Source organism: Hippopotamus amphibius, chromosome 8, assembly GCF_030028045.1.
Source record: "Hippopotamus amphibius kiboko isolate mHipAmp2 chromosome 8, mHipAmp2.hap2, whole genome shotgun sequence".
In the NCBI taxonomy this organism is placed as follows: Eukaryota; Metazoa; Chordata; class Mammalia; order Artiodactyla; family Hippopotamidae; genus Hippopotamus; species Hippopotamus amphibius.
This window is the reverse complement of record NC_080193.1, coordinates 140291476-140306043: the sequence shown is the minus strand read 5'-3', so window position 1 is coordinate 140306043 and position 14568 is coordinate 140291476. Positions and strand designations below refer to the sequence as shown.

Here is a 14568-nt window from a genome sequence, read left to right as displayed (position 1 = left end):
GGCAATTACATACATAGAAACTTGAAAATGTTCAAATCATTTAATCAAGCAATTCAAGATCCAGAAATTTACTGAGAACACAATAAAATGTATATAAAATTTTAACTAACATACTGCTTGTTGAAATATTTGTTACAGTGGAATATTGAAAAAAATCCAAATGCTCAACAACAGGATTTTTGCTAAAGAAAATTTGGTGTGGTTATATGACAGGATAATATGCACTGCATACAAGAACAAAGAAAACAACAGCAGTTTTTTAAAAAGTGAGTACAGCATGTGCACACGTTTATGAAAGAACTAATCAAGTAACTAAGAAATATATCAATGGTAGAAAATGTAGGATTAAATTTTACGTCCTTTAGTTTTTCATTTGTGTTTTCTAAATGGACTCTAATGAACATATATTCACTTTCTGGTAAAGGAAAATTCAAATTAGTCTAAATTTAATGGGAGGAAGAAATGGACATTTTGGTCTAGGAGAAGTTTCACTGAAACCATACTCAGAAACTGAAACTGTGTAATTAGTGCTGCATGGATAGTTTTAAAGTAATTAATCTTGAGTCTTTTGTCAACTTGGGACTGCTCATGAAATAAGGATTTCCCCTGAAGGCTTCTTCCACTCTCACTGAGGATCCCACAGAAAAATTTAACCCTGGTTCTTTCATCTCTAGCCCCATCACCCAGAGTCAGTAAACTGGGTTTACTATGTCTATTCACAAGATTCCGTGAACTCTGCTCAGACATCTCCATAAACTACTGCTACCAGCTAGTCTAAACCAGCACTGTCTTTCACCTGGTTTACTAAACTGCTTCATTAAGGATTTCTCTAATTTCATTCCTGCTTCCCTATAATCCACTCTCCACAAAAAGCCATTTAAAAACACAAAGCAGACTATGTCAGTTTCTACTTAAATCCTACTGAGATGGCTTCTGGCTGCACTTTAAATAAAAAAGAAACCTTTATAATAATTTACAAAGTCTTATAAGATTTGGCTTCTCTCTCCTTAGGATATTTGCATTCACAATTTCTTCTCTTTGAAACACACAACCCTGGATCTTCTCGTGGCTGAAAATTTATTTCAACTCAAATGCCACCTCCTCAGTGATGTCTTCCTTAACTAGCTAAAGCTATCTGCCCACTCCTCTTGCAACCATGTACTTTTTCCATATTGTTCTATTTACTGTTGACTGCATTTATTACTCATAAACTACTTGTTCATTTACTTTTCAGAATAAATTTATGTATGTATGTATGTATGAAGTATGTATGTATGTTTATTGGCTGCTTGGGTCTTCCTTGCTGCTGGTGGGCTTTCTGCAGTTGCCTAGAGCGGGGGCTACTCTTCGTTGTGGTGCACAGGCTTCTCATTGAGGTGGCTTCTCTTGTTGCGGAGCATGGGCTCTAGGCACATGGGCCTCAGTAGCTGCAGTGCATGGGCTCAGTAGTTGTGGCTCGCAGGCTTTAGAGCACAGGGTCAGTAGTTGTGGCGCACGGGCTTAGTTGCTCCAAGGCACGTGGGATCTTCCCAGACCAGGGCTCAAACCCCTGTTGCCTGCATTGGCAGGTGGATTCTTAACCACTATGCCACCAGAAAGCCCTCACTTACTTTTTTTTTTTAAATAAATAAATAAATTTATTTATTTATTTATTTATTTATTTATTGGCTGCGTTGGGTCTTCATTACTGCAAACAGGCTTTCTCCAGTTGCAGTGAGCGGGGGCTACTCTACATTGTGGTGCGCAGGCTTATTGCAATGGCATCTCTTGTTGCAGAGCACGGGCTCTAGGTGCTTGGGCTTCAGTAGTTGTGGCATGTGGGCTCAATAGTTGTGGTTGCAGGCTCTAGAGAGCAGGCTCAATAGTTGTGGTGCACAGGCTTAGTTGCTCTGCAGCACGTGGGATCTTCCCGGAGCAGGGATCGAACCCGTGTCCCCTGCAATGGCAGGCGGATTCTTAACCACCTAGGAAGTCCCAGCCCTCATTTACTTTTCAAAATAATTTATTATCTTTATCAACTGGAATTTGATGATGGAAGTATTGTGTAGTTCTCCATTGTATCTCAAGTCTCTAGAACTTTGCCTGGAAGACAGCAGGTGATTCACTAGAGACATACAGATCTAGGAAACTGCCTTTACCAAAAAGAGATGAAAAGAATTACAAAACCTCCTTGCAAATTTGAAGCCACTTCCACAATCCTATTATAAAACATTTGGTGTTTTTCCTATTTTCAGTTTACTCTAATTGTGTAAAAAAGGTTGAATCTACCCAGTGCCCAGATCCTGGTTTCTAATACCACTCTGCAAAAAAGGAACCAGAGCTTACTACCAATATGGCTGATTATAAGGCTAGGGTAGGGAATATACAAGATGAGTCTGGAACATCTTGTAGTGCTAGAATTTTTCCATTTACTTTCTTCAAAGTTTTATAATGGGTCTACCTTCTGTAAAAGAAAGTAGATTACAGCTGTTACAATGTTGGTGGTAGAAAAGCGGACTATTGACTATTTGAACTATAATCAAAGGGGTGAAAATAGGATATTTGCCCTACCTCCACAAACTCATAGTTAAATAAAGACAAATACGTACAGATGTTCAGGGCAGCATTCTTTATACTAGTTTAAAAGAAAGTGGTAACAACCTAAATATCCATTGTTATGGAATTGTAAATCATTTGTGGTGCATTCCTATAATGGAAAACTATAATATACATCGGTAGAAGTGACTGAACTATATGTCCATGTATGAAAATGATCAATTCACAAAAGCATCATATCGAGGGTAAAAACCAAAATGTGCAAAGATACTTACTGTATAATACTACTTATATAAAAATTTTACATCACAGAAAGCAGTGATCCGTATTATGTGTGTGCAGGTTGTGTGGAGTACAATTTAAAAAGATGAATGTAACGGTTGTGCATCATATTCAAAACACTGTTATCTGAGAAGAAAATGATAGGAATGGGATTAGTATTGGGTACAAAGAAGTCTTCTGATGTACCATATTTTATCTGTTTTGGTAAAAATATGAACTAATATGACAAAAGAAATCATGATGAATTTTTAAAAGCAACAAACAAATTTGGATACTTCCAGTTTCATTTTGTTGCTTTGAGTGTTTTAGGTAGGCTTTAGTCAGCAATGAAACCATATGAGTAGTTTTAAGTAATTTATTCCAGAATCACCCTGTTTGGCCCATATATACCTCCACCCATTTCTGACCCATCTGGTGGTGCCCTTCAATTACTTTCTCCTGCCCCATCTGCTCAATTGGCTATACATTCTTGCTTCTTTCTATTGGCTTCTCAAGTAATGGACTTAACTACTTGACCTCGAGTTACATTTCCTACTCTATGCCTTTTTTATACCAATAAATCTAATGGCTAAAGAATCATGTCTAGATTTGAAGACAGAAAGTCTTATCATTTGTTTTATGCTTTTTCTATTCAAGGAAACATGTCTTTTATCAATATTGGAATTTTCTCTGCTATTGAAACCTCCCCCTTTATCTCAGTTATCTCTTTCTTGAATATTTGTTTGGTGTTGCTGAACTTTTTAATTCTACTTATCTTGTTGTTTGTTTTTTTAACATCAAGAATGTAATTGATACAGCATGGGTAAATCCTCATATGCATCCACAAATCTTTAATTCTTATTTCAGCTGTATCTAATCTGTTAAATTCATTTGCTGAGTTTTAAATGCTAATTCTAATTTTCTTTTACAACTTGCTATTTGGTTTCTTTTCTTTCAAAATATACCTATTTTACTTTATAGTGTTTTTATTCCTTAATACTTTTATAATTTTAAATATGCTTATTTATATCTTACTTCAGATTATTTTATTATCCCAAGCTCCTGAGATGCCAGTTCTATGTATTTTTTATTATGTCTGCTGAGTATCCCATATGGTGGCTTATTTCTCATGTAGTTTATAATTTTTTATTGTGATTTATCTTAAGAGTCTTTTCTTTTAATACTTAAAGTTTGAGAAAATAATTTTACAATCATTTACAGTTATTATATTTACAGTGACTTAGCAATTTTTCAATTCCTTCTGCCAAGCATCTGAGATATCATTGACCTGATACTGATTTCTATGTTAATTTATACATGAGGAATTCCTTCCCACAGAATGGTGTATATCCAGATTCTAAAGTGATTTGATGCAGTCCTAGAGTTAATTCTTTCTAAAAGACTTTTTTTTTTTTCCCCTAAAAGACAGGACAGAAATAAGTTTCTTTGAATTCCTATATCAGCAGATTACATTTTCTAATTCTCATTTCAGTGAGAGTAAAACTCTTTGAGGCTCTATGCTATACACTGGGATTCTGAATTTCAGCTCTCCATATTACAGAGGTCAAGACCTCAGCCTTATACATGCATGGATTATAAAACTAAACCCTCTGGGAATTTGGACCTTTTTCTAAATATGATATGTCTCCTTCTGTTCCCCAGATTCCTGGGTCAGCTTTCATGTGTATAACTCAGGATTTTAGTTAACTCTTTATTTCTGAATACTGAAGGCTTCCTTTATTTATGATGAACTTAACTGTGTATTTTGAAAGTACTGTATTGTGTTTCATCTAGGGTTTCCAGGTGTTGATAAGAGTTCCATGTTCACTCAGTCAACCAAGTTGTCAGAATTGAACATTCTCATAGGTTTTGTGTAAATTAATACTTTTGTCTTATTAGGTCTCATTTCATCTTCAGATTGCTTGAGATGTAGGCAGTTCTGACTCTGAGGATATAGTACTAGTGCTGGAAGCCAACAATACAGATCCTTTCCTGAAAGACATATCAAGTGCAAAAGAGTGGACAAGCTATATCAAGTGTAAAAGTGTTCCCCACATTCTGCTTCTTTCAGCTGGGTCTAGTTTGGTAATAACAGCATGTAATTAATAACACAGTTTTTTTCTGCGGACAACTGACTTCCTTAGGAAGTCAGGCTCAAAATTCAGAGTTATGTCATTACTGGTGATATAACTAAGGATTCAACAAGAGTCATTAGAGATTTCAGTTGACTGACTTATCGAGGCCAGTAATTGGACAGTTTGCCTGCATGTTCTTTATATCTAATTTGATGAACCATTTTACGTTTTAACTTTCTGACACCTAAACACCTAAATCATGAACCATTTATTTGAGTAGACTGATCAAATATAAAACATGCCATAGTCTTCTTTTCTGACTTTCCTGTCTTCCAACTATTAGAAACCAGGTGACTGTATATTGCACTTTGCCTGGGACAATCTTGCTGTTTGGAGAAATTTTTTTTTTTCCATGCTGTTAATTAAGTAAAGCACCACAGCGGAGTCTATTATATATTGTGTACCATTGTCTATCATGCTGTACAAAATTTAAGTTGTGGATTCAGTCCAACTTTCTTTTATTCTTTAAAAATTCAAGAATGTCATAAAAATAAGTATGCCACTCTTCCTAATTAAAAACTGTGCATATTTCATTAAGATATTCTTATGATCAATCTGTGGCATTCTTTTTTTTTTAATTTTATTTATTTATTATTTTTTGGGGGGTACACCAAGTTCAATCAACTGTTTTTATACACATATCCCCATATTCCCTCCCTTCGTGACTCCCCCCCCCGAGTGCCCCCCATGGAGAAATTATTAACAAACCACATCCTTGTTTAGATGATAATTAATGGTCACATTGTCTATACGACTAGGTTCTCCAGACTTCTGGGACCACTGTTGCAGAAATAGCAAGTTTAAGTCTGAGCATTTCTCTGGCACATTTTAGCTGCCTGACGGTTTCTGGGCCACCATAGTCACTGACTCTAGAGTACACACATACAAGGAGGAAAACACCCTAGCTGGTAATGCTGCATTGATAGGAAAACTATCACAATTGTTTCCTGACTGGCTTGCATCATGTCTTAGATATTCCACCTTTTGACATCAGTTATTCAGAGATGGGAGATAGTGTCAGCCTTCTCTTATTATAAACTCTATTTTTTCATAATATTCCAACCAATCCACTATCCTTCCTACAAGCCTAATAAGAAGTTTGTTGTTCTCTTATCACTCTCCCATACATACCACCCAACACAAGATGCAGCATGGTATAAGTATGCAATTATGTGATTGCAATTGCATAATTGCATACTCATTTGCTAATACCGCCAAGACTCATGCTGGAAGCATATTATAACCCCAACTGATCCTAGATACCAATACAAGACTTTATCATTCTAAACTATAATAATAATTCAAACAATTCAAAGCACTTCTTGAGGGTGACTGCCTCCTAAGACCATTTTATTCCAGAACAAAATTCTTTTTTAGCAAGTACAAACAAAAATATAACAAAAAGTGTGTTTGCTTATCCTCAAAAGTCTTTTAACACATTCTAATAGATAAAATGTATTTAAATACCTTTGATTCTTAAACCATTTCTCCAAAAATTTCCAGAAATAACAAATGGTCCTTATATGATAGAAATGTTTTCTTTTTAAATGATTAATGTAGTCAGTAATTATATTTTCTTCCAAATAAAGGCCTTGATTTAAAAGTTTAATGTAATATCACCAGGAAAAATGTATACTTTTGATTTGCAAAGCCCACCTCCACCTCTGCTTCCACCCATCTTAAATTTCTCTAGCCCAAATATAATAAGGCATAGATTACACTGTGTGACTATTATAGGGAGATAAGTGAGCAGCTTTTACTTCTGAGTTTTAATATGATTTCACTTCATGTTCCTGATGCAGGCCTACACAGAAACAATATTTTAGTAGGCACTACTATAGAGCTAATGGTGTTCACCATTGTCACTGAAATGTACATAAAATCTTAATGCTCCTAGAATCAATATAAGATGAAATTACATTTTGATGATTAAAAGCTTATTTGCCTTCATAGGAATGATGACCTTTGTTCTTTTTTGAATCCTGAAGCAAGACCTTTTCACAACATAGCAAATATTTTTTTTCATAAATCTTACTTTTGTTATATTTAAACATTAGAGAAGATCATATAAAACTTATATTCTAGAAATAACAGACATGTGAAGTAGGTACAGGCAAAATCCAAATCCACAGTATTTTAAAAGACAAAATTTATATTAAAATCACTTGAATTACTTTCAAAGTTGGTTTCCCTTCGAAATAAACTTGTTTGTAGCCATCATCAGTATTTAAAGCACACTGAGCAAAGTACATTAATAATTTACAGAGCAAAAGGTGATATAAGTAAGAAAAGTAGTGGTTTGTTTTGTTTTGTTTTGTTTTTTCTATTGGAAGCATCCAAAAGTGATCTGGAGTTGATATTAAAATTATCTGTGACTTTTGTTAGAAGAGTTTATTTTTCAATAGAAATTTTAGAAGACCTGGATGTGCACCTTCTAGCATGTTTGCTTAGAGCAGAAATCTGAAAAATATTATTCTAAGACCTGCCTTGTGTTTCCTATGACTTATTATAAAATTACAACATTATAAAATAAGTATTTTTCAAAGGAAATCAGCAACAAAACCAAAAATAGAATTTAATTCCTTGAAAGTACTCTGAGCTGAGAAGTGACGACCTAGCATAACTGAGTAGGACCCTATGGGGCCTTCCCAGGACAGATTCTGCAACCCCCACCTCCAGCATTTCCTCCACCTGCCTCTTTGTAGAAAAACTTCAGCCAAAGAATAAATTCAATCAGAGAAGTAAGAAAGTACAGAAAGGCAAACAGTCAAACAAGACAAAATAATAGCAGTTTAGCCATTAAACAAAGTCAAGGAAGGATATTTAGTTCCTCCTCAAGGGCTATAGATAATATTCTGAGCCATACCCTTTGAGCTGTTTTGCAGATACTGAAACCCCCACCAGGTGGAAGAAGGTGACTGTATCCTGACCACCAGCACGTGGACCCCGGACCAGCTGGAACCAGAAGGTTCCAACTAACCAGGGATTTGTGGCTCAGATCACAAGCGAGACATGCTGGCTACTTGGAACCACATGATCAAGCCAATCATTTCCAAAAATAGACTATCCCCTCCCCAGCAGGTAATGCTTTCCTCTTTTCCCAGTACAATCTCTGAGCAAAACCTGGGGAGTTACAGAGTTGGTTTTTGAGACAAGAGTTCACCTTCTCCCAAGGGTTGACAGTTTCCTCAAGAGTTATTTTTCCTTTTACCTAACACTTGTCTCTCAGTATTAGATTCTTCAGTGATGAGCAGCCCAACCAGAGTTTGATAACACTAGGTTTGCCGCTACATAGTTAGCATTTTCCTCTAAGCATTGTCCATGACAGTGGGTGTTAATGGACTTGAACTTGAATTAGTTTTTCCATTTCAAATCATGACTATCCCATCCACCCCCCTCAAAGTGCCTGCGCTGCTGGTCAGGAAAAGATGGCAACAAATAAACATAAAGTTTTGAAATGGATAAAGGTTAAGAGTTCCATGGCTGGCAATAATACCCCCAATTTTTTAATAACAAAAGAATAAAAGCAAATACAAATAAAATCCAAATTCCACCTGACTATTTTAATAACTGCAAATTTAAAGCTAGATAATGATACTCTCATTTATAAAGCTCAGAAGCTAAATGAGGTAGTTATGAGGATATCTAAAGGTGACCCCCGAAAGAGGAAGACAGGAGGGAAAGAAAGCACACTGAGGGGCAGGGGTGAAATCTGCTTTACAGTGTTGCCCAAGGTCAGCCCTGAGGGAAGATAAGTCATCTGTGTCTATGCTGCCACCTAAATGCCTGCTTCTGTTCTCATTATGGCCTGTCAGGCTCGCCATACAATCTGATAGTCAGGTCTTGAAACAAGGAAATAATATTCTACCCAAGCAATTCTAAACTGAGCTGAGTTAACCTGACCTGAGAAAGCAGCTCTTTCAGAGGTTTCAATGTGAAGGATGGGATTCTTCATCATGCCTGTGCCTTCTTCAAGACTTCACATTCCCATCCCATGGCATGTGAGTGCAAAGGAATGCCTAGAAGAGATGGACTCTAGGAAAGATGTGAGAGGATTCTGGAACTGTCAAGAGACAGGAAGAAAGAACTGGTAGGAAGCTTTATATGGGAGGTAAGTTCGCCCTAAGGGAAGGACACTTGCATTTAAATTGACTTTCTTTTCTCTTTACACACACCCTTGTAAAAGTACTAATGAAATTGAGGAAGGAAAAGGCAAGAGCTTGAGTATTTTAATGCAGATGCTGGCAAACCAGCCCTTACTAATCAAACTAGATACGTATAATAGATATGTGTTGGGCTAATCTTATGCAAGTTTAAAATAGAAACTCTTTTTAAGCAGGTCATTCTGAATAAGAAATAGATAACTGAAGCAGGTACAATAAACTTACTGTGAAACAGTGTTATTAGTTTCCAAATCAAGCATTAATGTGACTAAAATATGCTCTGCTGGAAAGTGTTTCGATACTGAGGACAAATTATTTCTTCCAGAAAGTCCATATGCCACAAATAGCCTTTTCCAAGGAACCAACTGATTTAAACAGAAGAGATATTTTATCTTACAGACAAGGATTTAATTTTCAAGAACAAGGCACCTAAAGTGAGTTATATCAGCTTTCTTTTATATCATCTCCTGCACCTTCTTCTGGTCTCAAAGAAAGAAACATTCTCGAACCTTCCCTCTCTTGTTTCCTATAGGATTTCGATTTATTTATTTTTTGTTTCTTCTTTCTTCACTTTCTCTCTACTGACTTTATATCCTTACTCTATGAAGGGGCTGAGGTTTCTCTAATCCTAACTAAAATCAAATTCCTTTCAACAGTACCTTACCCCTCAAGATAAAAGAATGTTATCTTTATTTCCTTTCACTGATAAATGTCTTAAAATCTAAAATCACTCGTCAGCTTTCTTGGTTCCCATTTAGTCCTCAGTCAAAGCCCACGTCTCTGCAAACCTACTAAACCTCTACTCTAAAAATCCATTCATGACCTAATACTAACAAAGTCCATCAGCTCCTACCCTATTCTCTTATTAACCACTTTGTGGGTTTGCTATTAGTAGTCAGTCAATTTAACTGCTTAGTCTCCTATGACATTGTTTTTTTTTTTTTTTGCTTTTTTTTGGGGGGTACACCAAGTTCAATCATCTGTTTTTATACACATATCCCCGTATTCCCTCCCTTCCTTGACTCCCCGCCCTCGAGTCCCCCCCACCCTCCCCACCCCAGTCCTCTAAGGCATCTTCCATCCTCAAGTTGGACTCCCTTTGTTATACAACAACTTCCCACTGACTATCTATTTTACAGTTGGTAGTATATATATGTCTGTGCTACTCTCTCGCTTCGTCTGTTTCCCCTTCACCCCCCGCCCCCTCCCAAACCTCGAGTTCTCCAGTCCATTCTCTGTATCTGCATCCTTGTTCTTGTCACTGAGTTCATCAGTGACATTGTTACTACTCTAATTTATCCCATTGCTTTTCCACAATGAATTAATATCCTTTCTAAATTGTTTTACTCTACCTGATCTTAAAGTTATGTCCCAGTCATCTTCACTCCACTTTTATTCCCTATTGATGTTCATTTACGTGTGACCTATTTCTTGCCACAGCTTCATACATCCATATACTCAGCTTTACCTTCTAATCTGATATTTGGATATAAAAATTTCACCTTCTTCCAAAACATCTCTATGTGACAGTATGTGTTACTATGTAAATGCATAATATCAAAAGCCAAATTCATTATCCTTACTTTTGCTCCCCCAAGGGAAAAAAAAAACAACACCCTCATGCTTCAACAGTTTGGATTATTTACCATTCTCTATAATTTCCCTCTATAAAGTCCAGAAGTGCGCTATTGCTTTGTATTTGCATGCCTCACCTTTATGCCTGGAATGAACAACTTTATATTTTTATTTATTACACCCAACTCACTCTTTAAGATATAATTTAACTATCACATCCCCTTAAAATCATTTTCTCTGGGCTTTGAGTTCCTCATGGATAGAAATTGTGACTGTTGGCTTATTCAGAATCTCAGGATGCACAAAGTGCCTGGCAGTAGGTAGGTGCTCATATATCTGTCCCATTCATTTTGCCACATTTCTTCATTCTTCATTTTGATGTTTATAATATTTTGAGCTGTAGTACTATCTACACATGCACATTTCCATGTTAAACTCCATGAGGTAAACTATGAGCCTTTGTTTCGGTGGGTCGAATCATTCCATAAAATCATTCGCCATAGCTTTCACTACCTCTGACACAGCACAACCACTGCTTTACAGAAAAAATGATGAGTAAGATAGAAACATCCTGATGCATCCCCTCCACCTGCCACCTCCACCACCAGCGTCACACACATACACACACACACTGCTCTTTCGAAAGAGGGAGGGATGAGATATTTAAGAACACTCTTACAATAATAATTTTTAAATACTTTAAAATTTCATTATAAATTCATCTAATTGACAATTGGGGCTTTTAAATGCAGGATTTCTATATTGCTTTTCCTCTTCATTTGATAATAAAAAGAGAATTTAGGGGAAAACATGAGAAGCAGCAGAAAAGCAAGGCTGTTGCATGTAATTTCCAGCTCCTGAGTCATTCCACTCTTTAGCATAGCTAATGTCACATGACCAAAAATAATTTTAAATGTGAGCATCTTATACAATAGCAACTATTTTAAATGGCCACAGTCCTATCATTACAATTCCACCACAATCTAAGAAAAATTCATTTTCTCAGCAATTAATTTGTTTTCAGTTTACTCCTCACATCCATACTGGAGGGAGGGGGCAGGGTCTACACCATCATTCCAAGTCTACTAAACACATTACATAAATTTTCCACTCATGTGGGAGAAATGACAATGTATTTTTCCTAAAAGGGAAAAAAAAAAGCATAAATAATCCGTATCATCATTACTGGCAGGAATTGTCCAGAAGGCCTTTGGGCTCAGGATTTTGGTATGCCTTGGAGGCTGCTATCAGAAGGCTCAGCCCTGGGCTTTGGCAAAGCCACTGCCATGTTAATCTGCTTCATTACATTTCTACGATTTGTTCACCACATTAAGGAGCAGTATTTCCCTTGTGAAAGGAAGATCCATCCTTCACTTTGAAAGCTTTACCTTCAAAAGGTATACAAATATAGCCACAGATGGACACTAAAGGCCAGAAAGCCAAAGGAACATTAAAATACAGCATGTCAGAGTCAGAGCTCATTTCAGTCTAGGAAGATTTAAAGATGCAGAACAGCTAGAATTACAGCTTTTGAATCTCTTAGATCCAAATCCAAGCTCACAAAGCACACATTATAAACGTTACCATTAACATAAATAACAATTCATTTAGGTCAAAGATGGAATCATATTGGCTTACCTGAAATAAAGGGAACTGTAAATCATAGCTCAAAATCCATGTATGTGTTAAATATAATATTCTCCAATGCGGTTGCTCAGAATTCCGACTAGAGCAGAAAGTAAAATCTCATGTGTTCCATCCTCACTGAAGAAGAGAAAACAAGAAAGGACGACCGCAGCATCCTCTCTGTTTCTGCCTTAGCTTTCTGTTCTGACACACACTCGATGGTACCCACTGTCTGTTAGAAAGCAGCGTGCTAAAATGAAATAAATAAATAAATAAATCTAAGGCAGCATCTTACATGACAGCTCCATCTCCTGGCCAAAAGTGGAAGCATTTTCATTAAAGATCCGTTGGCAGTGCTGCATTTACCAAGTTTGAAGTGGTGTGCAGCCCATAATTCCACTGTACTTGAAACAGACTACCTTAATTAACTGTAAAGTAAACACTTAAGAAGTATTAGAGTATTAATTTTTTAAATTTGTAGTCCTACTTTGGGATTTAGTTCAATTTACTTACAGTGTAATTAAACTAAATGGAACCTTGTCATAGCATTATTAAAAATTTACTGCTTACCTAAAGACTTATTTAACTTTATTTACCACCTGCAAAAATAATATGTTTCTCCTACAAAATAATTTTAGATGTTAAATTTATCTTTATTGAGCACCAGTCTGTGGAGATGTTGTATAAGTTTTTGCTGCTAGAGAAATTCTGCATCATGTTGTTGTTATTAATGTTATGTGGGGATGTTAAAGGATTAAAGCTCATGCAGGACAATGAAATTAATAAAAGATAAACTAGAAAATCTTTAGTCAACTCAAGCTTTTTAAGATACTTCAAAATATACAAATATCAAATTACATGCTATATGAATTTGATAATGGTAGTATCCTATAGAGTGTAGCTGTATCTTATTAGAGTTATAAAAGAAAATTAAATTATTATAAGAATGCATTTTATATATAACATCAGTTATACTGAGCATACTGTGTGCTCAATATGTATTTGTTTATTTTTTCTATGGTTAATTGTGACGTTCTGGTTCATTTTGAAATATAAACATATAGATTGCCCTTCCTCAACGTTTTTCACAATACCATTTAAATTCGAAGACAAATGTATGAACTAAAATTCTCCCTACTACTCTTGATATTCCAAAGCCTTTCATTTGCTGCTACGTCAATAATGTGACGCTGTCCGTGGTGCTGAAAGCCAATTTCGGAACTCAGAAGTTCTAGGTCTTAAACTGGCCTGAAATGTTGTCTTTGTAATATCTCACACAAACTTCATTTTTAAAAGACCTATATAATCCAGAATAAGTGACAGTATCTAAGATACAAGTATCTAAGTAATATTTTATCCACAGAATATATAGTATACATGTTGACCAGAAGCCATAGTGCAGATGAATCTATTCAATAAAAATATGATTATAAGTCACACTTTCTTTGGATCCTCTCTAAAATGTTTCATTTTATTCTTGATGAGGTTATATTATGAAGATTGTTCCAGCATTAGTTCCTACACTGAATAGATGAAGGTGCTTAAGCCTACTCTTCAGTAATTTGCTCAGAGTTACTTAATAAGCAAGTCAAAAGAACAAATCTGGTTCTCTAAATTTTACCTTACTTCTATTTCTACAATGTCATTCATATATATTTGTATGATTTTTAAAATACACAATAACATTGCACAAATAAATAATTAAAGTGACTTGGCAGGTCAAATTATTTAACTATGTACACAAACTATTTCCTCTCTTAAGTTTCCTGCAAAAACAGGATACTGTTATAAACCCTCAAGGCAAATAAGCTATGATAATTTCCCTTAAATTTTTCAGCAAAGCACTCCTAATGGCCAAAAAAGATTGAACTCATGAGATTAGAACCTGAGATGCCATAAACATGAAATATCACTGAAGCTTCACTTTATCTTTAAAATCATGGAAACTTTATAATAGTTTATGCAACATTTAAATATGTTTCTTAAAACATTAGTTATTTTCCCATTATTCTGAACATAAATTTTACCCTTTAGGAAGATGTGTCTAACTTATCTTGAGATTTTATGGCCCTTCAGGCACACCACCACATGCTCCTGGGGACGCAGTATCCCAGGGCCAGGATCATGAGATTATGTGACATAAAATCAATTTATCTCAGAAAATAGGGAATTACTTAAAAGTTTTTTCATGTATTCCTCTCCAGCATTTAACTTCAGTTTTGACTAATCACAAAAGTAGGAGTTCAATATTAATAAGCTATACCTTTGAAAAA

The 14568-nt window shown here is 35.6% G+C and overlaps 1 protein-coding gene across 1 annotated transcript in view; it reads right to left on the bottom strand.

Annotated features, from left to right (window-relative positions):
- Nucleotides 1–12542, bottom strand: part of LOC130858153 (sodium channel protein type 2 subunit alpha) — a 147458-nt gene extending 134916 nt beyond the window's left edge. Inside the window, exon 1 of the mRNA XM_057744103.1 lies at nt 12308–12542. The gene's annotated coding sequence lies outside the window, so the exon portion shown is untranslated. The remainder of the gene's footprint in view (nt 1–12307) is intronic.
- Nucleotides 12543–14568: the final 2026 nt, after the last annotated feature.